The sequence below is a fragment of the Martes martes genome (assembly GCF_963455335.1).
Source record: "Martes martes genome assembly, chromosome: 13".
Taxonomy (NCBI): Eukaryota; Metazoa; Chordata; class Mammalia; order Carnivora; family Mustelidae; genus Martes; species Martes martes.
The window spans coordinates 23,640,482-23,651,931 of record NC_137901.1 but is presented as its reverse complement, the minus strand read 5'-3'; positions in this window follow the sequence as shown (position 1 = coordinate 23,651,931).

The window sequence follows — 11,450 nt, the reverse complement described above, 5'->3', positions numbered from 1 at the left end:
ATGTATTTTATTTATTAGTCTTCAGCATTTTAAGTACTGGATGTAAACATAAAAGACTTGGTTTTGAATTTGGTAATTTACACCAAAGATTCTTAATAGCCAGCTGCCTAACATCTTTAGATTTGGTAATCTTTCCAGAACTACCAACTGCTATCACTTCTATCCAAACCAGTTTCAATAATGCTTGTATACTTTGTGATTCTGCCAATGTCAATGTGAATTGTAAGATGTATTTCCCTATCTTGATACAATGATAGCTTTTTTACTGTATGCATACATATAACTTCTTCCATTAAAAAGTAGAAGAGTTGGGGTGCCTGGCTGGCTTGCTGGTAGAGCATGCAATTCTTGATCTCAAATTGTGAGTTCAAGTCCCAAGTTGGGCCTGGAGCTTATTTAAAAAAAAAAAAAAAAAGTGAACAGTTAAAAAGAAATATAAAATGTATATGTGGAATAAGAAATTTCTGAGACATATTTTAGCTAACTATTTGACAAACATTTTTGCTTAATGTTTTATTATACTTTGTCTAATGATCTTTAAAAAAAAAAAAAAAGAAAGAAAAGATTTTATTTGACAGAGAGCAAGCACAAACAGGGGGAGCATCAGGAAGAGGGAGAGGGGGAAGCAGGCTCCCTGCTGAGCAGGAAGCCCGATGCAGTGCACGATCCCAGGACCCTGAGATCATGACCTGAGCCAAAGGCAGACACTTAACCAACTGAACCACCCAGTCACCCCTGCCTAATGACCTTTAAAATTAACTGAAATTAAAACCGTATTTTTGCAATGGATGTTGTGTTCCTTTTGATAATATCCCAGCAGTAATTATTAACTTCGAGGAAACCACACATTGCAAAATCACTGCTTAGCCTTTCTCACCTGTGCATTTAAGAGTAAAGGATGGAATAAACAGACTTGTGATAATTGCTTATGGGAATGCCAGTATAAGGGGAAGTGCCTTGCATAGAGTGTATCACACTAGATCAACTTACCATAGATAGTTCCAGGAATCCGTCTGGATTCTGTAATGATGTGAATTGTTTTTTCTCTTGTGATACATAAATTGTAATGAGATGTGTATATTTTCTTAGTAAAATTTCCCATGCATATAAAAATGTGTTATGACCTTGTTTTTAGAAGCTGCTGTATAAAGGGCACTTTTAAAGTTCAGTATTATCTCAATCCTTAAAACACCCCGTCCCCCCAGCCCCAGCCCAGAGCACCTGCTCCCTTGGAAGTGCTCTGTCGTTAGACCGAGAAACTATGGAGCACTACTCGTGCTCCCCATCTTTTCCTTTCCTTTTGTTCAGCTTCCTACTTTATTTCTCTTCTCATTTAGTTTAATCCTAGCAGTAAAGGAACTATTCCTCACCCCTTCTCCCTCACCACATACACATTCCACCCGAATGCTAGAACACTAAGTCAGGAAAGACTGTATGTTGATTTTATGGTAAAGGGACAAAATGGTACAACAGCTAATACCTACTGAGTGTTTGCTTCAAGCCAGGCTCTGTTCTAAGACCCTGAGATCTATTTGCTCATTCCACCTTCACAAGGACTTTCTGAGGTGTACGTGCTAACATTTCCCCCGTTTTGCAGATTGTGAGGTGCAGAGCCCTTAAAGTCATGAAACTACCCAAACCAGCAGAGCGAGGATTCAGACCTCTTGCCTCTGATGCTGTTTAAACTACCCTCTCCCTACAGTGAGCACACTGTGCAGCAGAGCGTGGCTGCGGCCCATCTCACTTGCCATAATCACTAACTTCCAGGAAACCTGTAACGCTGCCCGCATTGCGGGCCCCCAGGACTCTGACGCCTTCCCTGCATCAGACCTCGGACATCCTCCTGCATACCCACTTTGGGCAGACAGTCCTGCTTCCTGTTTCATAGGAAAATAGAACAGTCAGAAGAGGATGTCTTCAAGCTCCCCTTTCCCCATCTCCCCAGGTTCCGTGAGAAAGTGGGAAAGTGAGAGGCAGTGACTGGAGCAGCTGGCCTGACACCGTGGGCCAGCCTCGCTGGGGCTAGGAACTCACCGCTCGGCCTTGGTGTTCTCCTGTGGAATGGAAACCATCTCCTAGAGCACCAGCACCCACCAGGGCCATTCTGAACGTCAGTGCGTCCTCCCCAAGCCTTCTCTTTTAGGATTCCAGGGTACATAAATGTCTCCCATCCAAAGCCGTGGAGTTACCCTTGACTCATCTCCTTCTCTCACACCTCACATGAAATCCATCCGCAATTCTTGTGGGCTCTACCTTCAAGTATATTGAGAATGTAACCATTTCTAACATCTCCCCCGCTGACTCCCTAGACTTAGCCATGATCATGGTCACCTGGTCTCCCCCCACCCGCCTTCCCGGCCACCTACAGTCTATTCTCACCAGAGCAGCCAGAGCGATGCTTTTCAACCTAAAATGGAGCAAGTCACTCTGTTCAAAACCCTAACTAGTTGCGCCAATGTCCTTAGAGGGCCACAAAAGCCCTGACATGCTCCCCCACCACTGCCACCACCCCTGCCACCACTCACTTCTCTGCCTTCATCTGCTGCTGTCCCTGCTCTCTTGCTCTATTTCAGCCCTACTTGTCTTGAGCACACCAGGCAAACTCCAGACAGGACTTGGCATTTGCGGTATCCCCTGCAGGGACATTCCCAGTATCTCTGCTGCTTGCTTCTTCACCTTTTTTAGGTCTTGGCACAGATGTCACTTCTCAGCGAGGTTTTCTCTAACTCACCCTTTTCAAGTCTGTAACCCAGAGTCCCCAGCATTCTCTCTCTTCTCCCTATTTTTCTCCATTGAACTTATCACCTCCCCTCTATGTAGAGCGTTGCAGGGGATAGAATGTTCTCCTTTCCTTTGTGGAAGCCAAAGCTAGTGAGGGGAAAGCTTCTATCTCCCTACTTTGTGGCTGCCCAAAACAGTGGCAAGTATCAAGTGGTAGTTTGAAAAAGGTGGTGCCCTAAGAAGATACAGAGGCAAGACCTTGGCTGTGCTACCTCCATTAGTTCATGTTTTCTGTCAGTTTTGTGGGCTCCCTAATCCCCTTTCAATCTGCAACTTAAATTAGCCAAAATTGATTTCTATGCTTATAACCAAGAATTCTGATTGATATTGAATTAAGATGTCAGTTACTTATAAGTATGTAAATATTAGCCTGTCCAACAATACTTTGAGCAAATCAAGGACTGGGTCATGTTTTTTGTTTATTTTGTATAGTTTCAAAATCTCTTCCTCACCCCGTTCAGCGCTCTTTCTCTATATAGGTTTAAGTAGTGATTGATTCCAAATAATTGAATGATCAACAAAAAAGTTTCTGAGTATAATTCAAATGAGAAAAATAAAGTCATGGAGCCTGCCCTGTTATTGCTTTTTTGGGTCTGAAATTTACCCACCGCTTTTACTAATTTGTGATTAGAGCCATTATCCTTCTCCCTTAATTCCAGGTCGGTTACTATTGTAGATGTAATGATAGGTTGGTTCATTTAATGATTTGAGAAGACCACCAGTGTATTATATCTAGGTCACATCTAAAATGAGAATGGGAGAGAAAAGAGAGGCCAGCTTTCTCCTACCTGTATAAATTGTATTATTAGATGTGCTACGTATCACTCTGGAATGACTCATATTTGAATAACACTTTACAAACCATTTTCAACAAACACCATTTAGTCTTTATAACAAAAGTTTGAGGCAAGAAGAGCAATTATTATCCTCATTTCACCAAGGGAAAAACAGGGGCTCAGGAAAGTTAAATAACCTGGCCAAGGTCACCCAAATACAAAGGAGCAAAATCAGGACTCAAACTGACTTTTGGCTCAAAAGTTTATGTTGTTAATCAATGTAAAAAGACAAATGACAAATCTGGAAAATATTTGCACCTTCCATCATAGTTAAAGAGTTATTATCCCTGATATATATAAAACAGCTAAGAATTCATAAGAAAAAGACCACCATTACAATGAAAAACTGGGCAAAAGTTATGCACAAAAAGTGCACAGAAAAAAAGTCAAATGATCCTTAAACTTATGAACAGATACTCAACATAGTTCAGTTATGAAAGATAAATGCACATTTGAACTGCACTAAGATGGTAGAATGGCAAAAAAAAAAAAATAGTAAAGAAAAAAAAAATCCCAAAGTTTGACAACATTAGTGGTAGTGAGGCTCTGAAGAAAAAGGTTCTCTGGTAAGTTACTAATAAGAGACAGAATGAGGGGCACCTGGGTGGCTCAGACAATTAAGTGTCTGCCTTTGGCTCAGGTCATGATCCCAGAGTCCTGGGATCAAGCCCTGAGTCAGCCTCCCTCGTCAGCTGGGAGCCTGCTTTTCCCTCTCCCTTTGCCTGCTGTTCCCCCTGCTTGTGCTCTCTCTCTCTCTCTGTCAAATAAATAAATAAAATCTTTAAAAAAAAAAAAGAAAAGAAAGAAAGGCAAAATAACATAACCCCCAGAACAGTACTTTTAGCATTATCCAGCAAAATTATATATGTATTTATGAGTTGAGTCATCGATCCCACTTGTAGGAATATATGCCAAAGATATACTTGCAGAAATAAAAAATAACTTGTGCAGAAGGTTATTTGTTACCATACTATGATAGCAAAAGACTGTAAACAACCCAGAGAACTGACAGAATAAACAAACTATGGTATAGTCATTCAGCATGAGACAGCTGTGAAAAGTAAGGAGGAAGTAATTTATACGCAGATACATGTCATGGTAGCCAAGACCATGTGCTGCTTGGAACTTCCTTCCCAAAATAACCTGCTGCAAGGAATGCGCCTTTACTGATGCTTTTCGGCTTTTTGTGTTTTTAAATCACCATCTGAGGATGACTTGCTTTCAGCTTAAAGAACTTCCTTTAATATTTCTTATAAAGCAGGTCTACAAGCAACAGACTCTCTCAGTTTTGCTCATTTGAGGATGTTTTTATTTCACCTTCATTACTGAAAAATAGCTTTGATGGAAATAAGATTCTTGGTTGACAGGTTTTTCCTTTGAGCACTTTAAGTATATTATACCACAGCCTTCTGGCTTCCACTCTCTTTCTTTTTTAATCATTTCAAGTTTTTTTTTTAATTACTTTCAGAAGTAGAATTTAGTGATTCATCAGTTGGAAATAACATCTAGTGCTCATTACATCAAGTGCTCTCCCTAATGCCCATCAGCCAGTTCTCTCCCCCACCTCCCCTCCAGCAACCTTGTTTGTTTCCCAGAGTTTTGTCTCTTATGGTGTGTCTCCCTCTCAATTTTCATCTTATTTTATTTTTCCTTCCCTTCCTCTATGTTCATCTGCTTTGAGTTTTAAATTCCACATGAGTGAAATCATATGGTATTTGTCGTTCTCTGTCTGACTTATTTCACTTAGCATAATACCCTCTAGTTTCATCCACATCTTTACAAATGGCAAAATTTCATTCTTTTTGATGGCTGAGTAACATTCCATTGCATGTATGCATGTATGTGTCTGTCTGTGTGTGTACACACACACACACACACACACACACACACTCACACATATCTATCTCACATCTTCTTTATCCATTCATCTGTCGATGGACATCTGGGCTCTTTCTTTTTTAGTTTGGCTATTGCGGACATTGCTGCTATAAACATTTGGGTGCATGTGCCCCTTCAGATCACTACATTTGTATCTTTGAAGTAAATACCCAGTAGTGCAATTGCTGGGTCATATGCTAGCTCTATTTTCAACTTTTTGAGGAACCTCCATACTGTTCTCCATAGAGGCTGCACCAGCTTGCATTCCCACCAAGAGTGTAAGACAGTTCCCCTTTCTCCGCATCCTCACCAACATATGTTGTTTCCTGACTTGTTAATTTTAGCTATTCTGACTGGTGTGAGGTGGTATCTTATGGTGGTCTTGATTTGTATTTCCCTGATGGTTAGTGATGTAGAGCATTTTTTCATTTGTCTGTTAGCTATTTGTATGTCTTCTTTGGAGAAATGTCTGTTCATGTCTTCTGCCCGTTTCTTGCCTAGATTTTTTGTTTTTTGGGTGTTGAATTTGATAAATTCCTCATAGATTTTGGATACTAGCCCATCTGATAAAACATTTGCAAATATCTTCTCCCATTCCATAGGTTGCCTTTTGGTTTTGTTGACTGTTTCCTTTGCTGTGCAAAAGCTTTTTATGTTGGTGAAGTCCCAATAGTTCATGTTTATCCTTGTTTCCCTTGCCTTTGGAGTCATGTCTAGCAAGAAGTGGCTGTGGCTGTGGTCAAAGAGGTTGCGCCTGTGTTCTCCTCTAGGATTTGGATAAATTCCTGTCTCTCATTCAGGTCTCTCATCTATTTTGAGTTTATTTTTGTGTATGGTGTAAGAAAGTGGTCCAGTTTCATTCTTTTGCATGTCCAATTTTTCCAACACCATTTGTTGAAAAGACTGTCTTTTTTCTATTGGATGTTCTTTCCTGCTTTGTCAAAGATTAGTTGATGATAGAATTGAGGGTCCATTTCTGGGCTCTCTATTCTGTCCCATTGATCTATGTATCTGTTTTTGTGCCAGTACTGTACTGTCTTGATGATTACAGCTTTGTAATAGAGCTTGAAGTCTGGAATTGTGATGTCTCCAGCTTTGGTTTTCTTTTTCAACATCACTTAGGCTATTTGGGGTCTTTCTGGTTTCATACAAATTTTAGAATTGTTTGTTCCAGCTCTGTGAAAAAAGTTGATGGTATTTTGATAGGGATTGCATTGAATGTGTAAATTGACAATTTAGCCTGAATGTCTAATGATTCTGCCAATCTTCCTTTCACCATCATCTCCATTCATTTTAAGAGTTCCCTCAAGCCTGAGGTCTCCACAGTCTATTGTAAGTGAAGCTAACATCTTGGAAGAGAAGGTACATTTGGAAGGTACATTTTCGGTCCACTTCTCCCTCCAGGCAAAACCTCTGAGCCAATGCTGTGGAGCTGGAGAAAATGGCATGCTACTGATTTAGTGACACCACCAATTTAGGAGCTGGGCACTTGAGGAGTGGGGTAGAGACTTCAGGTCTTTTTGGCTGGCCTCTCCCTGCATGGAATCACCACTTTATGAGCCAGGGCAAGGCAATCAGAGCCCTTGTATTCTTGGTAGGCCATGCCTAAACTAAAGCCTCCATCCCACCTCTTAGCAACACTTGTCTGGAATTTAGCATCACCAACCAGCAGCTGTAGGCAGCAGGAGAAACACTGCTGTGCCAGCCCTTGCGAGAAGGTAGCTCTCTGACTGTGAGCTGGGAGGACAGGGAGAACTGTGTTGTCAGTTGCACCAGCCTAGAGTGGAGGTTTGGTCTCACTGATTAAGAGGGGATGGGGGGAAGCAGATCTCAGTTCAAATACTATTATCTCTCACTGTTCCTACCAAATTTTGGTAGAGTTTTTGAAAAAAAAAAAAAGTTTCTTCATTTGCTAAATTTCCTTAGGACCATTTCCAGGGATTTTAAATGATTGTGGGTTTTGTTTGTTTGTTTGTTTGGTGGTGGTGGTTTTTGTGTTGTTTTTTTTTTAATCATTTCAACCAGTTTTTCTGGGGATAGGGCCCATAGAGTACTTCATGCTGTCATATTCGAAGTTCCTCTAAAACTGTGCTCGCTTCGGCAGCACATATACGAAGTTCCTCTAAAACTGATTTTTAATCAAGTGTCATCCATGCAGGGAAGGAAGTAATACTTTCCTGAATATAATCTTGACTTTGGAACCCATGTAAGTAATTTACATAATTTAAACAAAATTTTAAAAGAAATACCTAAAAATGGAAAATAAATAAAAGAATCTAACTGTATATCAGGTTGGTGGCATAACAACAGAGAAAAAAAATTCTTAAGTAACCTAAAAATAGTGTTTGTTTTTTTTTAAAGATTTTATTTATTTATTTGATAGGCAGAGATTACAAGTAGTCAGAGAGGCAGGCAGGCAGAGAAAGGAGGAAGCAGGCTCCCTGCTGAGCAGAGAGGCCGATGTGGTCCTGGGATCATGACCCAAGCCGAAGGCAGAGGCTTTAACCCACTGAGCCACCCAGGCGCCCCCTAAAAATAGTTTTTTGACCATACATATCTAGTGTCATATATCCATGGTTTGCTGGAGCTACTTTACTGGAGCTAAATCAAATTACATTAATGTTATTAGGAACCAAGATTTTTTTATATAAGTGACATCAGTATACAATTAAAGAAAAGTAAAAACTCTATAATCTTACACTTGAGTTGAAAAAAATCAGCATGAATTCATAACTTACTTCACTTAAAAAAAAATATATATATATATATTAGCTCTGTCTGCTAAAAAGGCTTAGAACAAGCCTCTAGATGTAATTCCCATGTGATAGGAAATGCAAGAGATAGAGAAACATGTTAAATGATACCATGGAGCTGCAATCAGCCCAGTCCAGAATTTGGGAAATTCTAGAGGACAAGGAACCCCATTTCTTCCACAAATAAATTACAAGAAAAAAGCAGAGGGAGAAGAAACTATTAAAGTTAAAAGAGGGGCACCCGGGAGGTTCCACTGGTGAAGCATCTGATTCGTGGTTTCAGCTCCGGTCATGATCTCAGGGTCCTGAGACTGAGCTGCGTGTTGGGCTCTGCACTCAGCACAGTCTGCGTGAGATTCTCCCCTCCTTTCCCTCTCCCTCTGCTCCTCTCCCAACTTGGGTTCTCTCTCTCTCTCAAGTAAATTTTAAAAAATGTTTTTAAAAAAGTTCAAAAGAAACTTTAGAGACTTATACTATGTGCAGTGTAAACTTTTTTTTTTAAAGATTTTATTTGACAGAGATCACAGGTAGGCAGAGAGGCAGGCAGAGAGAGAGAGAGGAGGAAGCAGGCTCCCTGCCAAGCAGAGAGTCCGATGCGGGGCTCCATTCCAGGACCCTGGCATCATGACCTGAGCCAAAGGCAGAAGCTTTAACCCACTGAGCCACCCAGGCACCCCCAGTGTAAACTTTTTTTGAATACTGATTCAAACAAACCACCTACATTTGAGACTCTTTGGGGATAATTAGGGAAATCTGAACACTGAACAGTTATTAGATGATATTCATAAGGAATTGGGTGTTTTAACAAATCATCAGGTGAGATGATAGCATTGTAGTTAAGTTTTTAAAAGAGATTTTTTATGTTTTTATCATATATTTTTATTTTTTGACTTGAACAAATGAGCCTCAAAAAGTTATGAGATGTGGGGTGCCTGGGTGGCTCAGTGGGTTAAGCCTCTGCCTTCGGCCCAGGTCATGATCCCGTGGTCCTGGGATCAAGCCCCGCATCGGGCTCTCTGCTCCGAGAGGAGCCTGCTTCCCCTGCCCTCTCTCTCTGCCTGCCTCTCTGCCTACTTGTGATCTCTCTCTGTGTCAAATAAATAAATAAAATCTTAAAAAAAAAAAGTTATGAGATGCGATAAGGAAAATGTAAACAATGAATGAATATTTGATGTTAAGGAATTATTGTCATTTTATGGTAATATTATGGTTGTATTTTAAAAAATACTTACCTTGGGGCACCTGGGTGGCTCAGTCAGTTAAGAGTCTTACTTTAGCTCAGGTCGTGATCTCAGGGTTCTGGGATCCAACCCCTGTTGTCTCCCCACTCAACAGGGTGTCTTCTACTCCTGTTCCCTCTCCCTCTGCCTCTCTTCCCACTCATGCTCTCTCTGTCTCTCTCTCAAATAAATAAGCAATATCTTTAAAGCAAAGAACAAAAAACAAAAAACTTTTCTTGAGGTGCCTGGGTGGCTCAGTAGGTTGGGCAATGACTCTTAATCTCAGCTCAGGCCTTGATCTCAGGGCCATGAGTTCAAGCCCCACATTGGGGTCTACACTGGGCATGGAGCCTACTTAAATAAAAATGAATAAATAAATAATACTCATCATTTATATTTATATACTAAACTGCCCACCATCATTATGCAGTGTTGAGACTTTACCAGAAAAAGGAGTCTTAAATGCTTATAGAAGTATTTATCGATAAAATGATATTGTGTCTGGAATTTGCTTTAAAATAATCCACATTTCTGTTGCCTTTGAAGGGGAAGGGTTTGGTTGCAGGTGAAACAAGATGAACCAGATGTTATTAACTAACGAAGGTGAGTGATTGTTACACATAAAGGTGCATTAGACATTTTCTCAACTTTCATGTATGTTTAAAATTTCTCATATAATGGAAAGTTTTAAAAATAAACAAAAAGTTCTATCTGTGATAAAGATATAACCCTGAGGAGACGAGTTGTAGGAAGCCTTGGTGGGTAGGCAGAAAGCCCGGGAGTGGAGGAGTCGGTGGCAAGTACTGCTGTGGGCAACCCCTATCCTAGCTCAGTTGTGACCAGGACCTAGCTGTGGAATGACGTGTGTCTTCCTGGGCGCTTCTAAGCTAAGCAAGTGTCAGGATAAATAAAGTTCCAGTTCTGGTGTTTAATACTGGCTGAGACCCCATGTGACCAAATCCAACTTATTGTTCCATTTCGGCAACACCAATCCAAGTCTCAACCACCCTACCAGACCCAGCTCAAGCCCCACCTTTTCTTAACTAACTGTATATACACTAATCTCCCTTTGCCTGTATTCTTATCATTCATTTTGTCTTCTCATTTGTTCCCTCATATTGTTAGTTGGTGGCTTCTCAATACATACTTTTCCAACCTCAGTGTATATTCCTAAAACCAGGGACTATGACATACTTAAAAAACTCTTTCGGCCTCAAAAACAACATGATCCACAAAGCTAGAGCTCAATTAATACTTGAATGAAGGCTTTGAAGAGGCCAAAATGTAAAATATGTAGTGGTCTATTGGGCAAAGCAGAGGGGGTGGGGCAAAATGGCTCTTGATTCCTCTCTTCGGGTGGTTTCAAAGACTCCATAGGCACAGCTCCTCTATTCCTGTTATGAAGCTGCCGGATGCTTTGACCACCTCAAGTATGTCCAGCAAAAATTTGTGCCATTTGGCACTGCATATGAGCTTGAAATAGCATTTTTTTTTTTTTAAGTTGGAATTTAAACCGAGTTTTTTGTCCTAGTGGTAATCACCACGTGCAGTTTCTGCACAGAGCAGGCCCGGGCTTTTCACTCGAGCGTCCAGCAGGCTATGCTGTGCCCAAAGAGAACACACCTGCAAGGCTTGCGGCGAATCCCTAAATAAAGTGGCACAGAAGGGAGGCTCGGGGTCTACAGCAATGCTGCCATGAACTCTGATTCGAAGGCACATTGCTTTTTCTTAAGCATCGCAGGCTTAAACGTTTAGATTTAGTGATTAAAAGACAGAAAGACTCATCCCAGCAAAATAATAGAAATTACACAAACCTATGCGGGAACAAAGTATCGGGGACAACACTCTTCAAGGAGCACGCTGGAAAACATTACACGGAAAACAAAAGTAATAGAATAGTAAACGTTTCCCCTTTGGGGGCTCTGGTCCTCACAGGTGACCACTACCACCTTACCCAGAGAATTGTGCGGGCGAGTGAAGGC